Raw genomic sequence first — 27,616 nt, forward strand, 5'->3', positions numbered from 1 at the left:
ACTTGTAGTACGGATAAATGGTATTCAAACTAGAAATGCTTAAAATTCTTCGGAAATCATTTAAAAATTGTGAAGAACATTTTTTCACTTCCCTCTAAGGGCCATTTGTTCTCACATTCTAGTATGTTAATTCAATAGAGTTGTTGGCATAAACAAAGGCGATTCATGTTATAGGCTAGTTTTAACACTATCTCATTCATAAGAATATTAAATTATTTTAGGCAAAGTGGCTGTGTCAAACTGAATAGAAATAAAAGGAAAGTGGTAATTAGACTATGTTAAAATATAACCTCCAAGGATATTAAGTATGCAAGAGCTCATCCATGAAAAATTAGACTACAAGAGGTTATACCACATATTAGGTTATTTTGTAAGATATCAAATTACTTCTCATGAATAAATATGACTAATAATGGTAACTCTATAATTTAATGCTATAATATTAAAAATACTTTTTGACTAAAAAAACCCAAACTAATTATATATTTGATCCTTTTTATTACCAAATACTAAGTTAATATGAGTTAAATGAATAATTTCTGCTAACTTTACCAAACTTTGAGATATTCTACATTTTAAACCCTACTTACAACATATTTTAATAAATACTACTTAAACAAATACTGAGATTTAAATTTTAAATGGAAATAATACACAAATTATTTTACCTTGTGGTAAATATGTCAAGTACCCTGACAGAGTAAAACGAGGGTCTTTCTTATGTGTCCAATATTTTGCTAGGTCCTGAGGTTATATGACAAAATAAGAAAAGATAAAACAATTGCAAAGAGTTACTAATATTTTAAAAACTTACTTTTTATATATCTATATACACATATATAGATGTGTGTGTGTGTATGTGTGTGTGTGTGTGTATATATATATATATATATATATTTTTTTTTTTTTTTTTTTGCAACGGTGTCTCGCATCGTCACCTGGGCTGGAGTGCAGTGGCGCAATCTTGGCTCACTACCTCTGCCTCCCACGTTCAAGAGATTCTCCTGCCTCAGCCTCTGGAATAGCTGGGATTATAGGTGCCTGCCACTATGCCCAGCTACCTTTCTGTATTTTTAGTAGAGATGGGGTTTCACCATGTTGGCCAGGCTGGTCTCTTAACTGCTGATCTCGTGATTTCCCTGCCTCAGCCTCCCAAACTGCTGGGATTAAAGGTGTGAGCCACGCGCCCGACCCCTTTTAATATTTTTAACTGTGAAAAGAATGCATCAAATATAATGACATCCCTGTCTCATTGATGTGAAGAACCCCCATGGGGAAATAGGCTAAGGTAAAGGAAGAATCTATGTATGTAAGAGAAGGTGCTGTCCATTAGATTCTGGGTATCTGATAACCTGGGTGCTGGTTTGCTTTGAATTTCTCTCTTTCCAGGTTTTGCCAACCTCTTCCCCATCTTGCTTTTGTCTCAGGCTCATCTGCTTTGTCATTTCACTTGCTTACAAATACTATCAGAGGCATTTGAACCAGAGTGACTGCATCTTGAATAGGGGCTGGATAAAATAAGGCTGAGACCTACTGGGCTGCATTCCTAGACCGTTAGGCATTCTAAGTCACAGGATGAGATAGGAGGTTGGCACAAGGTAGATACAGGTCATAAAGACTTTGCTGATAAAGCAGGTCTCAGTTAAGAAGCCATCCAAAACCCACCATAACCAAGATGGTGACCAGAGTGACCTCTGGTCACCCTCAACGCTACACACCCTCCAGTGCCATGACAGTTTACAAATGCCATGGCAATGTCAGGAAATTACCCTATATGGTCTACAAAGGGGAGGCATGAATAATCCACCCCTTGTTTAGCATATAAGCAAGAAATAACCATAAAAATAACCCTCGGGGTTGTTCTGTCTATGGAGTAGCCATTCTTTTATTCCTTTATTTTCGTGATAAACTTGCTTTCACTTTGCGAACTCACCCTTAATTCTTTCTTGCATGAGATCCAAGAACCCTTTCTTGGGATCTGGATCAGAACCCCTTTCCAGTAACAATACCATTTGCAGAAAATTCTTAGTAGTGAGGGCACTAAGATAATACTTCTCCTTTGCCGTCTGACTGTTGACTGAAAATCATTGACAAGAGGCAGATCCACAGGAGAAAAAGCATACAAATTTACCTGGTCATGGTTTTATGTGTCATGGGAGTCTTTAGAATGAAGACCCAAAGATATAGCGGAAACTGTTCATTTTTATGCATGGGTTCAACAACATATGGACAGCCATGTAGAAATATTTTGGGACAAAAATAAAACCACCCATCTTGCATGTTAGTTTCTTGACAGAAATATAGTTATAATTAAGCATGAATCAGGCTGCATTCTGGCCTGTTTCCTTATTGCTGAAAGTCAGGTAACACCAGATACTGACCCTTTCCATCCCCATTGTTTCTACAGATAGGAGTTCTGACATTAGAGTCACAAGAAAGATTAAGAATTGATTTGCATCCCCATTGTTCCTATAGACAGGATTCTGACATTAGAATCATAAGGCTCCTGTTTAAGGATCCTTTGAAATGTTTTTCAACCCTGAATTCCAGTACCCAGCTTGAGGACTCCCACAGAGGAACAGGATCAGCGTGTGGATACAGCTTCTTCCTCTCCCTGTTCCATGACTTCACCCTGCAGTCTTCAACAATCAGTGATCTCTGATCGCCACACTTCAGCTCACTCCACAATCCTTAAAAACTTAACCCCAAGTTCCTCAGTGAGATGGATTTGAGGTTTCCTCCTGTCTCCTCATCCAATGGCCCTACTGTTCAACCTCTTTCTCTGCTGCAAGCTGGTGTCTTCGTGTATTGACTTGCCATGGGTCTCAGGCAACAAACCTATTAGGGTCAAAAAAAGGTTGTAACCTAATGCTAACAGACTTAGTGGCGATATCTAGGAAGACCTGTCTGTCTAGATTCGTCTTGGCCTCTCTGTACATTCATTCCTCCTCTCTGAGCATGGAACGTGACCCTCTCTGGAATACGGGTATTATGACTATAATGAAACAAGGTAGCTCAGATAATTTCTGTATGGCCAGGTTTTACACAGGAAGGTAGGGAGGGAAATTAGACTAATATTTTTAGGGTTTGTGGATGGCTTGGAAGAAAAGGGGTTCTAGTTTTTCTGACTAGCCTCAGGGGAGAATGAGGGGCCAGAGACAGGAGGTCAGGGGAAGGTCAGAGAGAGTTGCTTCTGAGGGCTTCATTATGTGGTATCATTTTCTCAGACCCTACACTAGCTAAAGAAACCTTTGAATAAGTTTCCTAGTAAAATAACTCCATCCCATGCACTTCTCGGGCCCAAGCATGAACAGATAAAACTACTGGCACTCTGCCTTTCCTTAACTATATTTAAGCCTATTGGGAAAATACACGTAACAGCAAATAATCCAAATGCAGCAAGGCATCCATCCCACTGTTTATAGAATGAAGTAAGAACTGAGAAGGAAAATAAACTCAAATCAGTCAGGGGAAGCTCAGAAATTTTTCACAGAAAGCCAAGCATTTAAACTGATGATTAAAAGTTTCACAGGCACTTACTAGAAAGTCTAGCATAAATCAGGCAGCCTAAGTGAAGAGAAATAGTGGGAAAAGTGAATGGGGGTAGTGGAAAGCACAAAATATTTGGGAAATTCAAAGTTTAGCATTCCTGGAGTATGAAGCTGCGTGGGTGTTGGATTTAGCAGTGGAAGTTTAGTCTACGGGGATACACAGAAGTGTTCTTATGGAAAGTGCTGTAAAAATCCAGCTGCAGTCTTCTTATCGTTGTTCAAACTTCAGTGCTGTGTTTATAATTGCCAAAGGGCACATTTACCTGGAATTTCAAATATCACACATCTACAGAATGGTGTCATAATATCTCCTAAATCTACTCCTTCTTTTGTGCTAGGAACATTTCTTTAAAACCACACTACAGCCCTGGGCCCGGCGGCTTACGCCTGGTAGTAGCCCCAGCACTTTGGAAGGCCGAGGGGGTGGATCACTTGAGATCTGGAGTTCGAGACCAGCCTGGCCAATGCAGTGGAACCCTGTCTCTACTAAAGATACAAAAATTAGCCGGGTGTGGTGGTGGGCCTCTGTAATCCCAGCTACTTGTGAGGCTGAGGCATGAGAATCACTTGAATCCAGGAAGCGGAGGTTGCAGTGAGCTGAGTTCGCACCACTGCACTCCAGCCTGAGTGGCAGAGCAAGACTCTGTCTCAAAACACAAAAAACAACTCCACACTACACACACCTTTGAGTCAGTCATATTTGAAGTGTGTTGTCCAATATACCACCAAGAAGGATAAATTATAGAAAGAAGAGTTTTATTGTCAATATTAGTTTGCAAGCCAGGAAGAGACGGTCTCCAGCGTGGCCCAAGGAACTCTCTTTGAAGAGGGAAAGGACAGTTGGGGGTTTATGGCATTATAGCACCTGTGTCACAGAATAGATTCATACATATTCAGCACTTTTGGGGGAAAAGATAAACATATTTATGAGAGGAGTCAAGAACACGTGCAATGAGTAAACACATATGTAACAAACATCTCCTATTCACTGCGTGGCAGGGTTTTAACATTAAAATGAGGTAGAATTTGGTTCTTCACATCAAAAGGTGACCTGTAGGACACAAAGTGTTTGTGTCGGCTCTTTAAGCTGCTGAAACTGGCTCAAGATCTGTAGTTACTTTTCAGAAAAAAGAAAAAAAAGAGTTTGTAAGGCTGGTCCTTTGTCCAGTCAGAGTTGTAATGGTTTAGGTTGTAAATCTGAGTTAGGATAGGTCTGATAATTTGCCTGATAAGTCCTATTAGGGAGTTTAGCAATAGTGTGGTTTTTCTTATAGCCATAGGAACTTAGGAAGGTGCCATGCCAGCTGAGTCCTGAAAACAAGTAGGTAAGTTTTGTTTTCTTAACCTTAGGGTTTATCTTAGTCCATATAGGGATATCTATTTTAGTCTCTCAGATCACAAGTCTTAGAGACATATTGATAGGCTTTACCTCCCCAAGCCTGCCTGTGTCACTAGCAGCCTGTGATGTTGTGAAATATAGTCATCCCTTGGTGTGCCTGGGGGCTTAGTTCCAGGACCCCCTGCAGATACCAAAATCCATGAATGCTCAAATCTCATACACAATGCTATAGTATTTGCATATAAGCTATGCACATCCTCCTGTATATTTTAAATCATCTCTAGATTACTTATAATAACTAACATGATGTAAATACTATGTAAATATTTGTTGTACTGTATTGTTTAGGAATTAATGACCAAAAAAAGTCCATACATGTAGTACATGTTTAGTACAGATGCAACCATCCTTTGTTTTTCCTCAAATACTTTTGATCCAAAATCGGTTGAATCCAAGATATGGAACCCATAGATACTGAGGGCTGACTGCATGAATTTTGGATTTGATCCACAGTTCCTGGCTCAGAGGTCCTAAAACCTTTATAACTCTTAAGTGACTAGACCAATAGGAGTATCCTTTGTTAGAATATGTGGCCTTTTGTCCTGGATTGTAGAACAGCTCTGGAGGGATAAAGGAAAGAGGAGTGTCTTTTGTTATTCCTGACAAAACCAATGATGTGGTTAAAAGACTGGAACTTTCAACCCTACCTCCACCTCCAGGGAGAAAAGAAGGACTGAAAGGTGAGTTGATCACCAGCGGCCAATGATTTAATCAATCATGCCTATGAAATGAAGCCTCCCAAAACCCAAAGGACTGGGTGTAGTGAGCTTCCAGGTCAGTGAATAAGGTCATTTTCAGTCTGGGACAGAAGCTCTTGTACTCATGATTCATCCGGACCTCACCCTGTGTATGTCTTCATCTCGCTGTTCATTTGTAACCTTTAAAATAGCCTTGGTAATATATGGGTAGACATAAGTAAAGTGTTTCCCCGAACTCTAGTAAACATAGTAAGGGAAGTCTTACTAGAGTTTACCAAATTTAAATATATAGACGATTGGAGAGTTTATTACTTATAATGCATAGACTTAATTTTTTCCCTTTCATTTAAAATTTTACAACCTAATTTCAGACCAATAATTAGAAGATCTGGAAATCATAATATAATAAATAAATCTTAAGAATTAATTTAGCTGTCCATTTTTGGTAGCATTAAAAGAGTTTGAGAAATTTAGAAGCAATATTATCTAGATATTGAGAAATAGAGCGATATCAGATGTGATATCTAGTAAAGTGTTTACTAAAGTTTTTTGAGCCACTCTAGTAAATTAATTGAATTCCAGGAGGGGTGGTGGGATCTCTGATTTATAGCCAGTTGGTCAGAAGCACAGGTCATAATCTGAGGGTACTGATTGGCATCTGAAGTGGGGAGCAGTCTTGTGGGACTGAGCCCTCAACTTGTGAAATCTGATGATATCTTCAGGTAGATACTGTCAGAATTGAATTAAATTATAGGACACCCCACTGGTGTCTGTTGCTAGAGAATTGCTTGGTATGCTGGAAACACACACACACACACATACACACACACACACACAGTCATAGAAGCATTCTGTGCTGTGAGGTATGTGTGAGTAGAGAGAGAACAATTTGCTTTTTCCTGTATTCGAATGGGCCATACACAAAGACCTACATTGACTTATATTCTAGGACTTTCTGACCAAAAATACTGCAAAGATAAATAGGATTGGACCAAGTGAAGGATTCCTCCATCATGCTCTTTGTAGTTCTTCTTCAGTTCTTTATGTCTGGAACATTCTCATTGCCCATCACATTCCCTAATCCAATGCTGAATTCATAGATCTCATGAAACTTTTTTACAGGTTTTTAAAATGTGATATTCTTCTTTGAACACCCACTGTATTTTAATATCTTCATGTTTTAGGGGCTTCCTGTGTTCCACTAGTGTTATATTTCAGAAAGAGAAACATGCACAACTATAATTATAAGGTTTTAAAGAGAGATACTGAGACTCGCCCATTCACTTCGTTATTTCCAACAGTTTTTATCTTTGGTTGAATTAAAAATAAAAAGGCACATGAGCACAAACTACTAAATGTTAACTTTTAAAATTCATATATTTGTTTGGAAGAGCAAGGCAAGTTCTCTGCAAGAAACACTGGGATGCTGAAAAGTTACACTGATCTATTTTATAATGATCCTAGCTACTTGGATTGGCATGGCAGATTAAAGTTTCTTTGTAAATTAGGAGATCTGGGCTGGGCGCGGTGGCTCACACCGGTAACCCCAGCACTTTGGGAAGCCGAGGTAGGTGGATGACTTGAGGTCACGAGTTCGAGACCAGCCTGGGCAACATGGTGAAACCCCATCTCTACTAAAAATACAAAAATTAGCTAGTCATGGTGGCGGGTGCCTGTAATATCAGCTACTCGGGAGGCTAAGGCAGGAGAATTGCTTCAACCCGTGAGGCAGAGGTTGCAATGAACTGAGATTGCACCACTACACTCCAGCCAGGGCAACAGAGCAAGACTCCATCTCAATAAAAAAAAAATAATAAAAATAAAAATAAATAAATAAATTGAGAGATCTGAAACAATGGAAACAGTACCACATCCTATGTTACTTTCTTTTCCTCAGAAAATCTGCTACACATTGTGTATCTACTATGCATTTTCCCTTGGAAAACTGAATTTTCCTCTCTCCTATTCAATTCAACTCAATACAAATTTCCATGACTCAATCTAATTTATTACCCACTTCTTCTGGCTGAGCAAGAAAACTTTGGGAAAATTGTCTTTGCAATAAATTATGAATATTAGCAAGATACCAACCACAGAATTAGATATAACGTGAATCACATCTGATATCTATTTCTTGATATCTAGATAATATTCCTTCTAAATTTCTCAAACTTTTTTAATGCTACCATGAATGGACAGCTATATTAATTAATTCTTAAGATTTATTTATTATATTTGGATCTCCCAAACCTTTTTTTTTTTTTTTTTTTGAAATGGAGTCCTGCTTTGTCACCCAGGCTGGAGTGCAGTGGCATGATCTTGGATCTCAGCTCACTGCAACCTCCACTTCCCAGGTTCCAGTGATTCTCATGCCTCAGCCCCTTGAGTAGTTGGGATGCTACCACACCCATCTAATTTTTGTATTTTTAGTAGAGACAGGATTTCACCATGTTGGCCAGGCTGGTCTCCAACTCCTAACCTCAAATAATGCACCCATCTTGGCCTCCCAAAGTGCTGGGATTAGAGGCATGAGCCACCATGCCCGGCCTCTCAATTCTTGGTCAGAAATTATGTTTTATAATTTAAAATGAATGGAAAAAATATTTTGTGTCTATGTATCATATGTAATAAAATCCCCAATTGCCTATTAAAAGTTTGTAAACCCTAGTAAAAGGCTTCCCTTACTATGTTTTCTACCTGGCTTTAGAGATCAGAATGTAGGCTCCAACAGCATGGTCTGGCAGGGCATATACAATGAGTTCTATATGTTTTTTGTGGACCAATCAGTAATTGGTGAATAAATTATCTATTTTACCCTTGAAAATCAAACTGCGTCATGACTTCAGATATTTGGGTATTTTTGGTACTTGAGACAGATTATGGGGAAGAAGGTTCTTTATTATGCCAAATTCATAATTTTAATAGTAGCATTTCCTTCCTCCCAAGAGCCAGAAACTCTGTAAACCTGTCACACACACAATGTTACTTCGTCTCAGATCTTCCTGGGTTATTGATCAGTTTCCAGTAAGGAAAAAATAACTCGCCCAAAGTTACTCAGAAAGTTAACTGCAAGCATGATATTCAAACTGAAAACTCTATCCACCATAGGACACTACCTCCATTCCTAGGCTACAACAAGCTGTATACTGGCCTATCTTACTCTCTAGATTTATTCCTAATAATTCCCTTCCTCATGGCCACGTAATGTAGTGTCTCTCAGTCAATACTACTGTGCTAGGGTCTCCTTATACTTTATTCCATCAATATATTTTTTATTAGGCACCTTCCTAAAGAGCTCTCAAATTCATCCACTCATCTTTCCTTCAATTATAGCTGTCATCTTATTCCAAACTACCATTAATTTTATCCAGAATAATGCAATAACTTTTTTTTTCCCAGACAGAGTCTTGCTCTGCCACCCAGGCTGGAGTGCAGTGGTGCAATCTCGGCTCACTGCAGCCTCTGCCTCTCGGGTTCAAGCGATTCTTCTGCCTCAGCCTTCCAAGCACCAGGGACCTCTTTATTGGTTTTATCAAAGACCTCTGGACCATCTCCAACATTTTCACATCACTCTGCCTACCGTCTTCCTCATCAGCATTAACCCGTCAGTGGATTCCCATTGCTCTGAAAAGAAAACAATATATATTTATGAGACCTACAAGGCCACTGCAAGCTTGGTCCTGTCTAACCCTCAAATCTAACCTCACATCAGTTTGTATTTTGCTATTTGACTTAATTTTTAAAAGTATTTAGTTCTTATTAATTAATATTACATAACATATTTGGGGGTCTGTACCATTGACTTTATATTCAACATTATTCCAATGCTCAGGCCTTGGAATTAGTCTGAGTATAAATCCTACTTTGGCTTACCTGGTGTGGGGGTTTGTCATCTTTAATTCCTTCTTTTTCTTCAATTTTATTATTATAAAGTGGGTGCTAGTCATAGTAACTATCTCACAAGGTATTTGTGAGAACTAAATGAAATAATATGGAAAAAATGATGAATGCATGCAAGCACTGTATCTTTTATGTTTATTTAATTAATGTTCACCCCCTCATGGGGTGAGATTTTTAAGGTAAATGACAGCACACATTATGTCTGGTGTTCATTACCATGTATCACAAGTGCTTAGGATAGAGCTGACATAGTATTTTGATAAATGCTTATTAAATGAGAGAATAAATGACTGGATTTAAGTTTTACAACAAAACCGGTAAGATTGTCTGAGCTGAGCCCCTTCATCTGCCAAGTAAATGCCTCGTATTTTTTGAAGACCCAGCATGTAGCTTATTGCCTTTTTGAAATCCTTCTGTGTTCTCTGGGGTATTGAAGAACTCCTACTGAGATAACTCCACCTACCTTATGCAAAATTCTATAATTACCTTTGTAACACTTCATATGTTAAATATTTTTTATAGATATTTCTCCTGAGATCAGAGTATTCAGGTCAAATGATGAATTAGAGAAAGTTTCTTCTCTCTAAAGATTTACAAAGTAGTCGAAGAAGACACCTGTTTATTAATACATTCATCTAGTGAAGTAGTGGGTATACCATGGTGTTTATTGTACCGGAGGAAAAAATAACAGAAAAATTAATAAGTAAGTGTAATGATGGAGATAAATGAGGGATAAGTGACTTGTATAAAGAATAACAGAAAAGGATTTTCTTTAGGTTAGAATAACTTTAATGAAGCAATGATATTTAACTGAAATTCACTGCCAGGAATAAGGAGCCAGAGAGAGAAGTAAAGATATGATTGTGGTCTCAAAGCATAGCAAGAGACTGGTCCACTGAGGACACCTGATGCTTGCCATCAGAATGAAAGAAGTAAGATATGGTGGGGACAGGGGGGAAGGGATAAAGAAAAGCAGCAAAGCATTTTTAGCATTATTTTAACTTTTCTCAATTTTTCCAAAAATCTAAAAGGTAACTATTATTTAGTACTGAATTCAAATTTATGTCCTTCCATCAACATATTTTGAAACTCATCATTGTCTCCTTGAACATCTGCATCACTTATTGGTAATACAATAACTTTGCAACTCTGGAACAAGAGATTCAGTATGAATCAAAAATGTGTTTGTTGTACTTAACCCCTTAGTTTTGTGATCTCTTGTGAAAGTATTGCAGCTGACCAGGCACTGTGGCTCATGCCTGTAATCCCAGCACTTTGGGAGGCCGAAGGGGGCAGATCACTGGAGGTCAGGAGTTCGAGACCAGTCTGGGCAACATGGCGAAACCCCCATTTCTACTAAAAATACAAAAAATTAGCTGGGTGTGGTCACGTGTGCCTGTAATTCCAGCTACTCAGGAGGCTGAGGCACGAGAGTCGCTTAAACCTAGGAGGCAGAGGCTGCAGTGAGCTGAGATGGCAGCACTGCACTCCAGACTACAGCCTGGGAAACAGAGAGAGACTCCTTCTCAAAACAAACAAACAAATAAACCCCACCGAAAACAAAAATGTATTGCAACTGTTGAGACAGTTGATCCCATTTAAGGATTCTCTGTTTGTAAGTTCAGAATATAAAAAGAGTCAACTAGACCAAGCCCCTGTCAACTTAATACTGCATGGCTCTCAGCTGCCTTTTATCACCACATTTTCCCTTCACCATGCTTGATCAATTTGAAGATTGACACAGAATGTTTTTTGGTGATCTGCTTTAGCATCTTTACTTTATTTTGGTGTCAGTCAATCCACCAACAGTTGGATCTCAAAAATGACTGTTTAGTTTATTGAAATTATAATTTTTAGTTTCTTATCCATAGTCAGAGATTCCTCAAGGCTTTGGATTTTTTTTCCTCTCTTCCAAAGACTAGTGCCACTATTTTAAATCCTGGCTTTTTCTTTTTTCTAGATAGCTAGGAAGGAAACCAAAAGATGTTTTTTGTTTTAATAATGAAAAGTTACATTTGAATCAATAGTCTAAATACTACAAAGATGCCAATTCTCTGAAAATTTATCTGCAGATCCTACCAGAATTTTCTTCATAGGTATCAATAAGCTCATCATAAAATTCATACAGGAAGGCAAAGAAACTCAAAGGTCCAAAACAAACTTGAAAAGAATATTGAAGCAGGAAATGTCAAATAACTGATTTCAAGGCTTACTATAAAGTTACAGAAATTAAGCAGTATAGGATTGGCCAATTAATAAGTATATATAGACCCACAGAACGGAATAAGGATCTATAGAGATTGACATGTACAAATCTAGTCAATTGAATTTTAACAATAATCACATATTGCATGTTTTTTAATATTAAGTTCGAGAACAAGCAAATTTAATCTGTGGGGAAAAAATCAAAATAATGGTTTCTTCTGTAGCCATGGGAGTGATGATTGACTTGGAAGGAACATGAGGAACACTCTTAATGTTAAGATTCTATTTTTTGATAAGAGGTTGGGTTACACAGGTAGATGCATGTCAAAATTCAGTAAATGTGTAATAAGAACTGTAAATTTCATTGTGTTTAAATTTTGCAACAAATAAAAATAACTGTAAACTCTTTAAAGAGCAATATATTTTAAACAACTGTCAAAATTGTCTAAGATGAAAATTTGCAAGAACAAAGCATTGCTGAACACACAGGCAAAATTCACAATGATTTCTTGAAATAGAGATCTCCTTACTTAGGAGATGTTATTGATATCTCTAACAGATTTATTTTTTCAGTTGGAAATTTCATATAGAGAATGGGATGTGGAGGAAATATTGAAGCAGGCCTCTAGAATATCAACAAAGAGATAAAAGGGATAGGAAATAGTCCTAGCAAAGAAAGATAAAAGGATCTTGGGTCATTTTGTGTAATTTTCAGAACAGAAGTTGAGAAATTGCTTAATGGGCATCTTCCCCATTTATAAAGGTAATGTATTGTGTTCATAGAGACCCATGGAACTACTTGGAATTTTGAGTTCATTTGCTCAAGCCTCCTTTATTACAAGTGACCACACTGATTTCCAGGGAGCAGATGTGACTTGCTGAAAATCTTGCAGCTCGTTAATGGTTGAGCTTGGTTATAGACTATAGCATGATTGAGATTCCAGGTATCAAGCTAAAAGTGGGTACCGTGCCTGCAAATGTGAGAACTCAGGGAGGAAGTCTTTATATATATATATATATATTCTTGTATTTTAAGTTCTAGTGTACATGTGCACAATGTGTAGGTTTGTTACATATGTATACATGTGACATGTTGGTGTGCTGCACCCATTAACTCGTCATTTACATTAGGTATATCTTCTAATGTTATCCCTCCCTTCTTTCCCCACCCCACGACAGAAAATGCTATTCTATTAACACAGACATATGCAGTCTCCTGGAAGAACATTGTCCTCACAATGCTTCATTCATATATCTGTATTTCCAAAGTCCTTAATTGCTTCCTAACTGTCCTAAATAGATAATTCAAAGTTCCCATAAACCCACCTCCACTTCTAGAGGCAAGGGCTCTGACTGAAATGAGTGGGTTTGAGAAGTGACAATGTGCTAGCAGCCCTTGCTCTTGGCACCTCCTTGGCCTCCGCGTCCACTGGTGGCACTTGAGGAGCCCTTCAGCCCACCACTGCACTGTGGGAGCCCCTCTCTGGGCTAGCCAAGGCCAGAACCAGCTCCCTTTGCTTGTTGGGAGGTGTGGAGAGAGAGGCGCAGGTGGGAAACGGGACTGCATGCAGCACTCACAGGCCAGCACGAGTTCCGGGTGGGTGAGTACTCGGCGGGCCCCACACTAGGAGCAGCTGGCTGGCGCCCCCAGCCCAGGGCAGTCAGGGGCTTAGCAACCCAGCCAGCAGTTGCAGAGGGTACGCCAGTTTCCCCAGCACTGCCAGCCCACCTGTGCAGTGCTCAAATTCTTGCTGGGCCTCAGCCGCCTCTCCATGGGGGCAGGGCTCGGGACCTGCAGCCCGCCATGCCGGAGGCCTCCCCCCTACCCTCATGGGTTCCTGTCCCCTGAGCCTCCCTGACAGGCGCCGCCCCCTGCTCCGTGTTGCCTGGTCCCATGGACCACCCAAGGGCTGAGGAGTGCGGGTGCTTATTGTGGGACTGACAGGCAGCTCTGCCAGTGGCCCTGGCAAAGCATCCACTGGGCGAAGCCAGCTGGGCTCCCGAGTCAGGTGGGGACTTGGAGAACTTTTATGTCTAGCTGGAGGATTGTGTATGCACCAATCTGCACTCTGTGTGTAGCTCAGGGATTGTAAATACACCAATCAGCACTCTGTGTCTAGTTCAAGGTTTGTAAACATGCCAATCAGCACTCTGTGTCTAGCTCAAGGTTTGTAAATGCACCAATCAGTGCTCTGTGTCTAGCTAATCTGGTGGGGACTTGGAGAACTTTCGTGTCTAGCTAAAGGATTGCAAATGCACCAATCAGCACTCTGTGTCTAGCTCAAGGTTTGTAAATACACCAATCGGTGCTCTGTGTCTAGCTAATCTAGTGGGGACTTGGAGAAATTTTATGTCTAAAGGATTATAAATGCACCAGTCAGCACCCTGTCAAAATGGACCAATCAGCGCTCTGTAAAATGGGCCAATCAAATCTCTAAAATGAACCAATCAACAGGATGTGGGCGGGGTCAAATAAGAGAATATAAGTAGGCTGCCTGGGTCAGCAGCCAGAAGGGGAACCCTCTGGGGTCCCCTTCAAGCTTGTGGAAGCTTTGTTCCGTTGTTTTGCTCTTTACAATGAATCTTGCTGCTGCTCACTCTTTGGATCCGCGCCTCCTTTATGAGCTGTAACACTCACCGCGGAGGTCTGCAGCTTCACTCTTGAAACCAGCGAGACCACGAACCCACCAGAAGGAAAAAACTCTAAACACGTCCGAGCATCAGAAGGAACAAACTCTGGATACACCGTCTTTAAGAACTGTAACACTCACCGTAAGGGTCCACGGCTTCATTCTTGAAGTCAGTGAAACCAAGAACCCACCGATTTCAGACACAGGTTAATCATATCTTGCCACGGTTTTCGGTTCAGTTCATCTAAGCCTAAGCCAACGGCTACTATGGCTTCCTCTAGATATTTTAGCTGATTTGAGTTGTGGTTCAATTACGAAGAAAGTCAACATTTTGCCTTAGAATCTTAAACATATTGATCTCATTTGGGACATCATGGGACACAAACAGGAAATACAGGATCTCTACAGCCACTTTTCTTGAAGTGAAGGTTCTTTGAACATTCAGTTGAAAAAACTGAAGTAAACTGAACCAAGAAAATGACAATAAAAAAATAGATAAATAAATCACAACTTTGACCAAATTATACCTAAATTCACTCTGGATATTTAAATTACATAATCCACTAAATTCTCTGTAATATTTAATTGTCTTCCACGTTTTTTTTTAATATTTACAATCAAAGACATTCCAACTAATATCCGCCAGAAGAAATATTTCTTTTAAAGAATAGATTACTGAGAGTTATTTATTTTTAACAAATTAGTTACTAAAGTAGATAAAGTAATATCTATTGTAAAATGCTAAGCACTTTGCATACATTATTGTGTTTAATTCTGACAACAGCCTCTGAAGTAAGCAATACTGTTATCTTCATTTTACAAATAGGAGAAATGTGGCAGGTAAAAAAGAATGTTTCCTATGGATTGTGTTTATGTTCACACAGCCAAAATGTGGCAGTGCTGGCATTTGGCCCAGATTAGTCTGATTCTAAGACCATGACTAAGCACCTCGGAGTAACACGTGCAATGACTTGAGGTGTGTAGGATACAAAGCAGTTTTAATACTGGATTTTAATTTCCAACATTCTTCTTTAAATGTACTTCAATAAGGATCCCATTCCTTTCTTTCATTTCTTTTCTTTTTCTTCTGGCTAGTCCTGAAAGTTTTTATTGACTCTATACACTTATTTTAAGTACGTGTATACTGGACACTTTTATGAACTCACCTATTTAAATAAGACTTTCAGTTGATGCATTAAAGTTTGCCCATGCTATACATATATCTACTATCTGTAAGGAATAATGGTTTTGTCTTCTACTATCTGTAAGGAATAATGGTTTTGTCTCCTCTTTTTGAAATTTTGTTCTTTTTATTTTGGTTTGCTTTTGTTTCTGCTAAGTACATTGAACGCAACCTCCAGAACAATGTTTAATAATAGTAGCATTAAATTTTAGTCATGCTTCTGATTTTAATTAGACCAGCTTTACTATTACACTATAAAGGTAATATTGGTTGTTGTTTTGAAAGAGATTATTTCTTTTTAAAGAAACTGTATCCCTATGACTCTTTTACTAGATCATTATTATTTTAATGAAGCTACAGGTTGATGTTTATACATTTTAGATATATTTTTTAAAAAAGGTAGGAAGAGAATTGTCAAGTTATCAGTTTGGTACAGGCCCAAGACTTGAGTGAAGGGATGGAGAGTTGAGGTAGAAAGTACTCTATCTTTCCACATTTTAATATCTGAGCAGTCTTTGTTGCATAAATCATAATGCCCTTTCTCCATATTCTATCAATTAGTGCCTTTTAAAAATTCATTATAGAATATGGTTATATATTTGTCAATCTTTGTTTATTGTTGTGATGTGATTTTTATTATTTTTCCATGTCTCCATAGACATTTTTTAAGGGACACTGTAAAAGGCTACATCAAAACCTGATGGAGACATGAAATCTCAGGCCTCAAACCTGGTCATTTCTCAGCCCGTCATCACTTTCACAATACTCAATTCCTTTTAGAGGAAAAGAATCTATATGGTTTTAGAGATTAGGTTTCTGGCCTGGAATGCCTGCTGGGTTCCTACTTACTATGCTAAATGTCCAAAATGCTTGTTCATTCGTGCATTTAAGTGAAGAAACTGCTCAGTAGCTTTGGGGTGGTGTTCTAGTCTCTCTTTTTTCTGAAAGACAAACAATAAGTTACAGAGCTATCTTATAAACCACCCTTTGCTTACCTTGAGGCATTTATTGAGTCAGTGAATATTTTTCCATGCCATCTGAGCACCAGGCATTTTGCTGGGCACCAAGGATACAAGACTGAGTAAAGAGGACATAGCCTCTGCCCTAATACAGACTAAAGAGTAAACAACTCAGCTAGTAAATAAGTGTTTCTCTGCTCTTGTCTGTACTAACCAACAAAGGTAAGTACTCTAAAAGGAAAGAACTGTGCTCAGAATTATAGAAAGACAAGGATATGTATCCATCAGTCAAGTTCTCATGGGAAGCAAATGGCACACTCAATTGGAATCAATAAAAGGGACTGTAAAAGGGAATGATAAGAAGACCGTTTCTAAAGATGTGGGCAGGGTGGAGGAAACTACAGAGGACCATGCAGAATCCTGAAATCAGAAACAACACAGGTTTGGAAGGATGAGGGAAGGAATGGTTTTCAAGACCCAGTGACAGAGAAGCCCAGGTGAAAGGGCCACCTGAAAGAACACAGCTACCCTCCAGCACATGGGAAAACCCAGACAATAAAAGCCATGCCTTCTCTTGTGTCTTCCTCTCTGCTCTTCTTGTGGTGCTCATCATGGACTGGATTCACTAGGAAGCACAGGGCCAGAGTGTCTTTGCCTGTCACACACTCTTGTCAGCTCCCTTTGGAATGGAGCAGTGTGTGAAAGGGTTGGGGGGGCGGGGTCGATCTGGAAGAAGAATGGAAAGATCTAAAACATAAGCAAGTGACCTATTCTGAGGACTAAGAGAAGTTTGTAAAGTCAGCAAGTTCTTGGTGAGAATGCAGAACTGATGGTGACACTGATACTCGGTGACAGCATTGCTTTGAGTACGTCACTCATTCTTCCCCAAACCCAATGCCATATCAGAAAGTTAATAATAATAATAGGTACTGTTTGGGATTGCTATGAGGATGAAAAGAAAAAAAAGATGTAAAGCTCTTTGAGTTGTACCTGGTCCACATAAAAAAACTACATGTTAAATGTTATCATGAATAGTAGTTTATTTTCTGCTATAATTGTTCATAGTAGTCAGAAATGTCCCTGCATTTTCCTGGACAGAAGAGTAGTAAGTCAAACTGGCACACTTGAAATTAATTGGATGAAAGAGGTGGATGCTGCTGCTAAAAGAGAAGTAAACCATATTGCATTTTTGTAAATTAGTGGTTCTGCCAATTCCTGGCCAGGAGAATTGTGAAGTTCTGAAGAGATAATTCAATTACTTAAAACAGAGCAAATATAGCTACAACCTAAAAGCAGTTGCAGGTTGACCTAGAAGGAAGGATTTCAGGAAGACAGCTGAAATACTTGGGGTTTTCACTATATCCGGACCCTTACGATGCATACTTTAATTCTCACAACACACAAGAATCATGCAAGATGTATATTTATGTATGCATGTATATATGCACAAAAACACACATAATATACAAGGCACAATCAACTTTTCCTGCCGCTATCCTACCCCTTCAATCTTCCAGAGACTTAGGAGACCAAAAAGGGGAGGCTCTCTAGGCAGAAAAGAGTGTTAACACTTAGCTTCACATTTGGTGTGGCTTGATGCTTTTTAAACTCTAAACAGTAGATGATTGAAGTTTCCTCTAAAATCACTTTTGGCTTCAAATATGATTACTTGTATAAATTATTTTTTAATGGAAGAGGGTGGGAAGAGTGAATGGGGATAACTAATGCAGGCTTCTTTTCATACCAATTTTCTATCTCAAAGTAAAATTTAATTTAAGTTCTTGAGGCCTTCAGTGTTAATGAGTATTTATTCCTCTTTTTCTTATAAAAAAAAGATGAGCATTTTTAGCGTGATTAAAGTTGATGACAATCTCATTTCCATAATTACAATGTATAGCTTTATGAAAATGTAACCAAAATAATGTTCTTTGTGTGTGTGGAGTGTGTGCATTTTCTTTTTCAGGAGAAAAGTGGAGAAAAGAAATGGAGGTTTGTTTGAAAGGGAGAGGTTTTCATTTCCCGGTATTTTCCCATTGGAGATCAGGTGTCGGTAGACGGTTCACATGAGTGACATTCTGTCTTCTAACCCTCAGCATCCTCATCTCCTGTACAGAGATGGTGATACCTAGGTGGCAAGGCTGTCATGAAGACCTGATAAAATAATGACAGGAAAGAGGAATTTTAACAAGAACAGAATCAGAATATTTAGTATGATATTTATAATTCTCAAAAAATGATGCAGTGGTTGAGTTCAGGCACTGAGACAGAATGGGCTTAGGTTTGAGTCTGAACTGTGGCTCCACTAGCGCATTAGTTTGAGAGCAAGGTGCATGACCTCTGTAACCATTTATTCCTTAATCTGTAAAATGGGGTAACAGTGGATCCTACCTCAGGATATTGCAGTGAGTCAGTGTAGTAAAATACGTCAGTCACAGTGCCTGGCACGTCATAAGGACCCAATAAATGTGTCTATTGTTATTGATAATATTGTTGTTGCTGTTATTATTGAATAAGGCAATTTAAGAGATAAATATTTGAATCTTTGTTCTTTTGTTGTTGTTGTTCATTCAGTCTCAATTTTCTGGAACACTAAGTTTCCACTGAGGACAGCACGTAAGTGAAGTAAAAAACAGCAGCTAGGTTAGATCTTGCCGTATTATTCTTTCCAGTACCTTCAGTGACTGGGTTTAAAACTGCGACGTAAATGTAACAAAAAAAGTTACTAAGCATGACATCCAATATAAAATGTAGCCCATTACAACAGGCATATGGATAAAATATTTCCTGTGGGTAATCTGGTTTACCATCAGCTTTGCCAATGTGTGCCACATAGTTCCTCACTAAAATAAGTCTGAATGAAACATTTGGATCTCTCTGGCAAAGTTGAAGCTTTTGTATCTTAAATATTAGATAATCAAATTCAAAATTATCTCTAGCATCCTATTTCAATTCCACAAACATGGTGAAAAATACAGTTTGGCATCAAGTGACACAGACCACATCTCAGCCACACCTCTCTGATTCAAATACCTTCACATTTTCACTTAAAAATTCAGGTCTCCTGACTTCCAAGCCTGCATAAGCATGAGCCTTCCAGTCATATAAATGTGGGCTTGAGTCTCTTCTTTCTCGTCTACTGGCTGTGTGACCTTGAATTAGTTATTTAACCTGATTGTCTTCATCTGTAAGACTAAGATAATGGCTCCAATATCACAGGCTGTTGCAAGGATTAAATTCAATCATGAGTGTCAAGTCCTTTCCACATAATAAGTATCAATAAATGGTGGTTTTTATCTTTTCTAAGCCTTGGCTATGCTAAGTTCAAATATGGTATGGTGGTGAGTGATTAAACTTCACTCAGAATCTTCCATCACTGACATTCTAAAAGTCAATTTGTAAAAAGAAAAAAATATATATGTGCTGAAAGCATGTTCTGTGCCAGCTTTATTATTATTATTTACCCATGTGTGAGTCAGCTTTTGAATGAAGTGGTTAATGATTTGAATGGAATTAGTGGAATCCTGATATTGATTACTCAGTGTTACATTTTTATCATTTCTGACAAATGGGGATTTTTAAGATAACCTTGGTAATTTATCTTTAAAAATTTGACACACAGTCCCTTGAGACAAATTCATTCCATTTACACCAGCCTGTTGGAAGAGCTAAGCGTTTACTGTCATTTTTCTTAATGAAAAATCGAACTGCAACTCATCAAAGTTACCAGGAAAACATGATTTTATAAATGAAGGATTTTTAATTCCCTAACATCCTGAAAGTGATTTTGTAATGGCTGCATTGTTCTGGGAATCTCTGTTTTCTTGCATGTTGTATTTAATTTTTCCAATCAAAATTACCACCTCTGATCATATTGGTATGTATGAAGGGCCTATGGCTGTTGATATGACATAAAGCTTTAGTTCATTTAGTTATAGAAAGTCATCATGTCATTAAACACATATTTCACACATGGAAGTCATTCTTTTGCCACAACTCTCTAAGTTAAAATTATAGCATAAACTTGTGGAATGTTGCATTTTCAAAGCGTATTATATAGCATCTTTAGTAACTTGCAAAGGTGTTTTTTCCCCACATACATTCACTGCCTTAGTCTATTTGGGCTGCTATAATAAAATACCATAAATTGATTAGCTTATACATGACAGAGATTTATTTCTTATAGTTCTGGAGGTGAGAAAGTCCAAGATCAAGAAACTAGCAGATTCGGTATGTGGCGAGGGGTGTTTCCTGCCTCATAGATGGTGTCTTCTAGCTGTGTCCTCACGTGGTGCAATCACAAGGCAATTTTCTAAGGCATCTTTTATAAGGACAGTAATGCCATTCATGATCCACCCTTATGATCAAATCACCTGCCTAAGGCTTCACCTTCTAAGGCGATTACACTGGGGATTAGGTTTTGAACATATAAATTTTGGGGAGACACAGCCATTCAGACCACAGCATTTATCATAGTTTTTCTCCCAAAATTTCTACAGGAAAGATAAGGCAGTTATTTCCATTTGATCAGTGGGAAAAATTGTAATTGATGCAAATCCACATGGATAATAAAGAGTAGAGCACAGTCTATAGCCCAAGTTTTTTGGTGTATTTTGTTCAGTGTCATTTCTGCCTAAATTACAAATAACTCCTTCTGAGTTTATTTCTTTATCTTTGTATATTTGTTCAGATGTAACAATGGATCCAATGCAAAATGAATTAACCACATAAGAAAAAATGCGATCATATCTTGTAACAAGAAGTCCTAACATAAGTAAGCTAGTTAGAGGTTTGATAACCTAGTTAGAGGTTTGATGTTGACATGAAGGATCTGTCTCCATCTTCTGCCCTGCTGTGCTCTAGCAACGAATATGTTCCTCAGGCTAGTCCCCCAATGGTCAAAAGATGGCTAGCAGAGATGTAAGGAAAAACTTGCTTCATCCAAAGGAACGGCTGAATTTGAAAGCAGATTACACAGAGAGATTATTGTAAATAGCATCAATACAATCCAGTCAACACTGAAAGCTTAAATCCAGCCATTATTGGGATGATTTAATTAAGTAAAGTTCCTTGTGCAGGCAGATTTTAAAATGATATAACCTGATTTCTGAAACCAATAAAAATCTAAGAAGCCAAAGACAATTATTTTTTCATTTATTCACATCGTAAAAACAGATGCAATAAGTGGTTGGGGCCATCTGAAGATATTTTACAAGCTGTTCCATCTGCTTGCTGGCATTCTACCCAAGCAGTGTGGGTGGTTCTGAGCTCTGAGTCATCTCTATCTAACAGTTGCATAACTTGGCATGAGATGGAACCATTTTCTTTCCTTTCTTTCTTTCCTTATTTTTTATGTCCTGGAGTGGATAGAAGCAGGTCATTTATTTTGTTTTGTTCCACTTCTAAGACAAGGGGGAAAAAAGTTCTTTTTTTATGTACTTGTTCAATGTTTCAGAGTGCCTTGGCTGGTAATTTCCTAGAAGGGTGGTTTTAGGTGTCCCCTGAGGGTAAGATAGAAGCTGTCATCTATTGCTTGCTTGCCAGCTAAATCTTTTCACTGGCTATGCCCAACTACTTATATACATCTTCCACTTGCTCTGCCCCTGGTGTATTAGAAGTAAAATATGTGCTGAAATTCACCAACATAAAAGAATACATAAGTTCTTATCAGATATTTACGTTCTTCCTGTTCAAAAAAAAAATTCATACATCAAATTTCACCCAGCCAGTGACTCGTGACACTATGTAGTATGACAACATGAGAAACAGGCATGAATTCAGGCTTAGGCAAAAGTAGGAGTGTATGTGAATCCTTTTCAGGTGGTCTTATACAATCATTTTTAATTGCTTCATTCATTCATTTTCCTCTCACCAACACGTAAAGGAGTAAGTTAGGGAAGATTCTACTCTTTCTACATGTCATGTAGACATGCAGATGCCTAGAAGATTAAGTGATTTGTCCAAGATAATAAATATTTGAATTGCAAGTGGATTCTGATTTTCAACATATCCATAAAACACTCAGTATTGGTCAGAGAAAGTATGAATGAAGAATCTCACCGGAGAGTCTAGTCTAGAATCTCATATTGTTGTGATGTATGTGCAGATCCTTTGTCCGGGCTGAAGCACACATTCTCCCAACTACCTGAAGTGTTGTCAGCTGATAGCTGAAATTTTGTCTGAGAATTTGTCCTCAGACAAAAAAATAAAAAAAGCTCCCTCTTCCATAGTCATGCCCTTTCCTTTGGGACATTTCTCATCTATTGATTGTTCAATATGGGGGTGAAAATGCCTACTTTCTTAACCTCAAGTCATTACAACTTTAATGAAAGTTTATCCCAACCCAAAACTCCCCATGGAATCAGCTGATAGCTTTGTTGTCAATGCGTTGAAATTAAATTGCTCCAGACCTCTGTCTGATCATACTTCCATCGCTTTCTAATAATCTTTCTACATGCAAATCTTTTTAGAATTTTTCTCCTGGGGGATCTAGCCTAAGGCAGGTGGTGTCGAGAAGAATGAAGATCTGACACAGGATTTTGGTGTTAGACTAAATGGAGTATGGATAGCCCTATTGGCATACTATGGCTGTGTAATTTTAAAATTTTTCAGTTGTGGTAAAATGAATAAGGTATTGGTGAAAGAAAATGTGCTGGCAAGGGTAACATCTCTGATATATGAGAAATTTTAGAGGAGGTAGTAAATTATAGGACAATGGAATTAGATGAATAATGGCTACGTGTAAAGTCAGCAGGCACTGTTAATGTCATATGGAGAAACTCTTATCTCATGCAATCAAAAAACATAAAATAATTCAGGTCTGGCCTAGGACTTAATAAATGGCAGAAAAACAGATTGAATTCTCCATCTTAGAAAATAGATTTTGCCAAAATCAGACCCTTGATTTGGAAAGAGTAGGGTCTTCTGAAAATATGAAATGGAAATATCTTGGTGGATGTATCCAAATGTCTTGAATCTCCAAATGCCTTACTATGCCCTGGGCTTACAGAAGTAGGCTGCTGTGACCTGTTAAGGAAAGTATTCCAGTCTTCCTTGACAAAAATATAGAGAACTATGCCTGCAGGACCATAAAAAGAATACATCTTGGAATGTACCTCCAATTCTGTTTTGACCACCAGACCAATGAGTCAGGTCAAGTCATAATACAGTTTGGCAAGGGGGCATGAAAGGAGAAAAAAGAACATACATACCCAAAGAGGGATGCAGGACCTAGCCAAAATGTATCCGAGGAAAACTAGATTTTGTATGGAAGTATCTTGAGGATGCTGCAATTGAGGGGGTCATAAAGTTGTGTAAGAGAAGGTTTAGTATCCCATGATACATACTTTAATATCCAGGCAAGGACTCTGAGGGCCAGTGGTAGTATACCGTTAGTATGGTTCTTGGAAACTTGGATAAAAGACTGCCTCATGCTAAATGACATAAATATGGGGATTTCCATGCTAGACAATAGAAGAAGGGACCAAACAGCTCAGTGAGGTGGGCATGATAGAGTTGACATACTAGGTAAGCTAGTGGTGTCCATAAGAAGTCTGTGTGCCCTGGGAGCTTAGCAGTAATGTAATAGTGAGAGAGCACTGGCATTGTTGAGAAAGTCAAAGATGGTTGTGTTTTATAGACCAAAACCAATGGTAGGATATGTTTTTAGGGAACTGGGCTAATTGATAGCAATGCAGTGATACAATCTTAAAGTAACAGTGATGAGGTCATAGTGTTTAACTGTCAGATAAATGGCAAGGTCAAAGTGGCAGTCGGGAGGAGTTACTTGAGGAGATCAGTGGAGTTGGTTAATAGAAAATAATATTCTTAAGGGCAAGATAGATGGGCAGCTAACAAGGCTATACCTTGAACAATATAATGGAAAGAAATTATTAAAAAAGGGTTGATTAAGAGGCAAAGTGCAACTACACAAATTAAAAAAGTGTTATCCCTTGACCAGTTTCTGATCCTGAGTCAGTGCTTAGGCCTAGAACCCATTTATCAAAAAAAGAGGTTGAATGTGCAGGACTATGGAAATTGTATTCAGTAATAATCTTTATCCTTCCACAACAAAACCTAAAGCCCTTTTCTAGAACTATTATAAATTTGGTAAAAGAAAAAGCCCAAACATTTCAAGAACTGATGGATACAGGGTCTAAAATGCTCTCTGTCATGACTACAGTGGAAGATGCATGATTCTGTACTTGTCAAAACCCATAGAATTATATCTCACAAAAAATGAATTTTACTGTATGCAAATAAAAACAAATCAACAAGGATATGGGGGGAAGGGTATTTTGATTGGATACTCCAAGGCTAAAGACAAACTGTACATAAACACTGCCCTGTAGTTAGTAAAGTTATTTCTCTCAAGAGTATGGGCTAGCAATTTTAACTACTTTATGTATATTTAAATGTTGAACAAATAATTAAATATATTATTTATAATGAGAACCAAGTTTCTCATGTTGATAAAGAAGTTACAAATAAAGAAAAAAATGGCTGAAATAAAGTGTATTGGATTGAAATTGAAAGTAACAGTATGAACTGATGGTTTCAGAAATATATAGAGAATAGGAGGATGGTTACCAGAGTCTGGGAAGAGTAATGATTGGGGGAGTGTTGTGGGGGAAGGTGGAGGTGGTTAATCAGTGCAAATACAGTTAGAAAAAATAAGACCTAGTATTTTATAGCACAACAGGGGGATTATATTCAACAATAATTTAATTCTACATTTAAAAATAACTAAAAGAGTATAATCAGCTTGTTTGTAACACAAAGGATAAATGCTTGAGGGGATGGATACCTAATTTTCCATAATATGATTATTACACATTGCATACCTGTACCGAAATATCTCATGTATGCCATAAATATACTACAATGTACCCACAAAAATAAAAAATAAAAAAATTAAAGAAATACGTACAGATAAAAATGTTGACTGTTGCATTTGCTGTGCAGAAACTGTTTAATTTGATGTAGTCCTTCTTGTTTATTTTTGCTTTTGTTGTCGTTGCTTTTGGTGTCATATCCAAAAAATCATTGCAAAGACCAATGTTAAGGAACAAAAGCTCCCTATGTTTTCGTCTATGAGTTTTAAAGTTCCAAGACTTACATTTAAATCTTTAGTTCATTTCTGGTTAATGTTTGTCCATAGGTATAAGGTAGGTTTCAATTTCATTCATTTGTATATATATATATCCACTTTGCCAACACCATTTATTGAAGAGACCTTTCTTTACCCATTGTATATTATTTGTGCCCTTATCAAAAATTAGTTGACTGTATAGGTATGGATTTATTTCTGGGCTCTCTATTCTGCTTCATTCATCTATGTGTCTAATTTTATGCCAATACCATACTGTTTAGATTACCATAGATTTGAAATATATTTGGAATCAGGAAGTGGGATGCCCCCAACTTTGTCCTTCTTTCTTAAGATTACTTTGATTATTTGGGGTTATTTCTGGTTCAATATGAATTTTAGTACTTTTTTTAAATTTCTGTAAAAAATGCCAAAAAATGCCATTGGAATACTTATAAGGATTATGTTGAATCTTTAGATCACTTTGGATAGTGTGATGGTTAATACTGAGTGTCAACTTGATTGGATTGAAGGATGCAAAGTATTGTTCCTGAGTGTGTCTGTGAGGGTGTTGCCAAAGGAAATTAACATTTGAATCAGCAGACTGGGAGGGGCAGACGCACCCTCAGTCTGGGTGGGCACCATCTAATCAGTTGCCAGTGCAGCTAGAATAAAGCAGGCAGAAGAAGGTGGAAAAGAGCAGACTTGCTGAGTCTTCTGGATTTCATCTTTCTCCTGTGCTGGATGCTTCTGGCCTTCAAACATCTTCAACTCTTGGACTCTTGAACTTACCCCAGTGGTTTGGCAGGGGCTCTCGGGCCTTTGGCTACAGACTGATGCTGTTCTGTTGATTTCTCTATTTTTCAGGTTTTGGGACTCAGACTGGCTTCCTTGCTTCTCAGCTTAGATGACCTGTTCTGGGACTTCACCTTGTGATCATGTGAGTCCATACTCCTTAATAAAATCCACTTCATATATACATCTATCTTATTAGTTCCATCCTTCTAGAGAACCCCAACTAATACAGATAGTTTGGACATTTAAAACATTATTTTTTTCAATCCATGACACAGGATATTTTTCCATTTATTTGTGTCTTCTTCCATTTCTTTATAATTTTGCTTTATAGTTTTAGTGTACAGATCTTTTACCTCCTTGTTAAATTTCTAATTATTTTATTCTTTTTGATGATTTTTAAATGGAATTGACTATTTCTTTTTTAAGTATTTCATTGCTGATATGAAGAGACATTACTGATATTTGTGTATTGGTTTTATACTCTGGAACTTTACTGAATTTATTTTTTAATTTGAATCAATTTTTATGAAGTCTTAGTGGTTTCTACATATAGAAATATGTAATCTGCAACTGGAGGTAATTTTAATTCTTTCTCTGGTTTATATATCTTTTATTTTTCTTGTCTAATTGCTCTGGCTAGGATGAGTACACTGTTTAATAAAAGTGGCAAGAATGGGCTTTCTAGTACTGTACTGCAGCATACAAGACAAACTTTCCATTTTACTCATTAACTATGATATGATGGCCTTCAGTGTGTTGAGATAAGTTTCTTCTATACCTATTTTGTTGAAAGTTTTTATTATGAATAGATGTTGAATTTTACCAAATACTGTTTCTGCAACTATTGAAATGGTCATGTAATTTATATCTTTCATTCTGTTAATATGATGTATTACACTGATTAATTTGAATATGTTGAAACCATCTTGCATCCCAGTGATAAATATTACTTGGTCATGGTGCATAATCTTTTCTGTTCTGTTGTTGAATTCAGTTTCCTCATATTTTATTGTGGATGTTTGTATCTATGTTTGTTGTGGTGTCTTTGTTCAGCATTGTTGTTAGGGTGATATTGGCTTCAAAAAATGGCTTTGAAAATGTTCTTTTTTTCCTATTTTTTGGAATAGTTTAACATGAATTGCTGTTCATTCTTTGAGTATTTAGTAGAATTCACCTATGAAAGTATCTGGCCTCGGGCTTCTCTTTGC

At 37.8% G+C, this 27,616-nt stretch overlaps 1 long non-coding RNA gene across 3 annotated transcripts in view; it reads left to right on the forward strand.

Moving 5' to 3' along the window:
• Positions 1-27,616, forward strand: part of LOC126945097 (uncharacterized) — a 340,076-nt gene that overhangs the window by 102,329 nt on the left and 210,131 nt on the right. For all 3 annotated transcript variants that reach the window (XR_007722290.1, XR_007722291.1, XR_007722289.1), the window contains one exon: positions 26,478-26,550. This is a non-coding gene — a long non-coding RNA (uncharacterized LOC126945097). The remainder of the gene's footprint in view (positions 1-26,477; positions 26,551-27,616) is intronic.

The sequence above is a fragment of the Macaca thibetana genome, chromosome 20 (assembly GCF_024542745.1).
Source record: "Macaca thibetana thibetana isolate TM-01 chromosome 20, ASM2454274v1, whole genome shotgun sequence".
NCBI lineage: Eukaryota > Metazoa > Chordata > Mammalia > Primates > Cercopithecidae > Macaca > Macaca thibetana.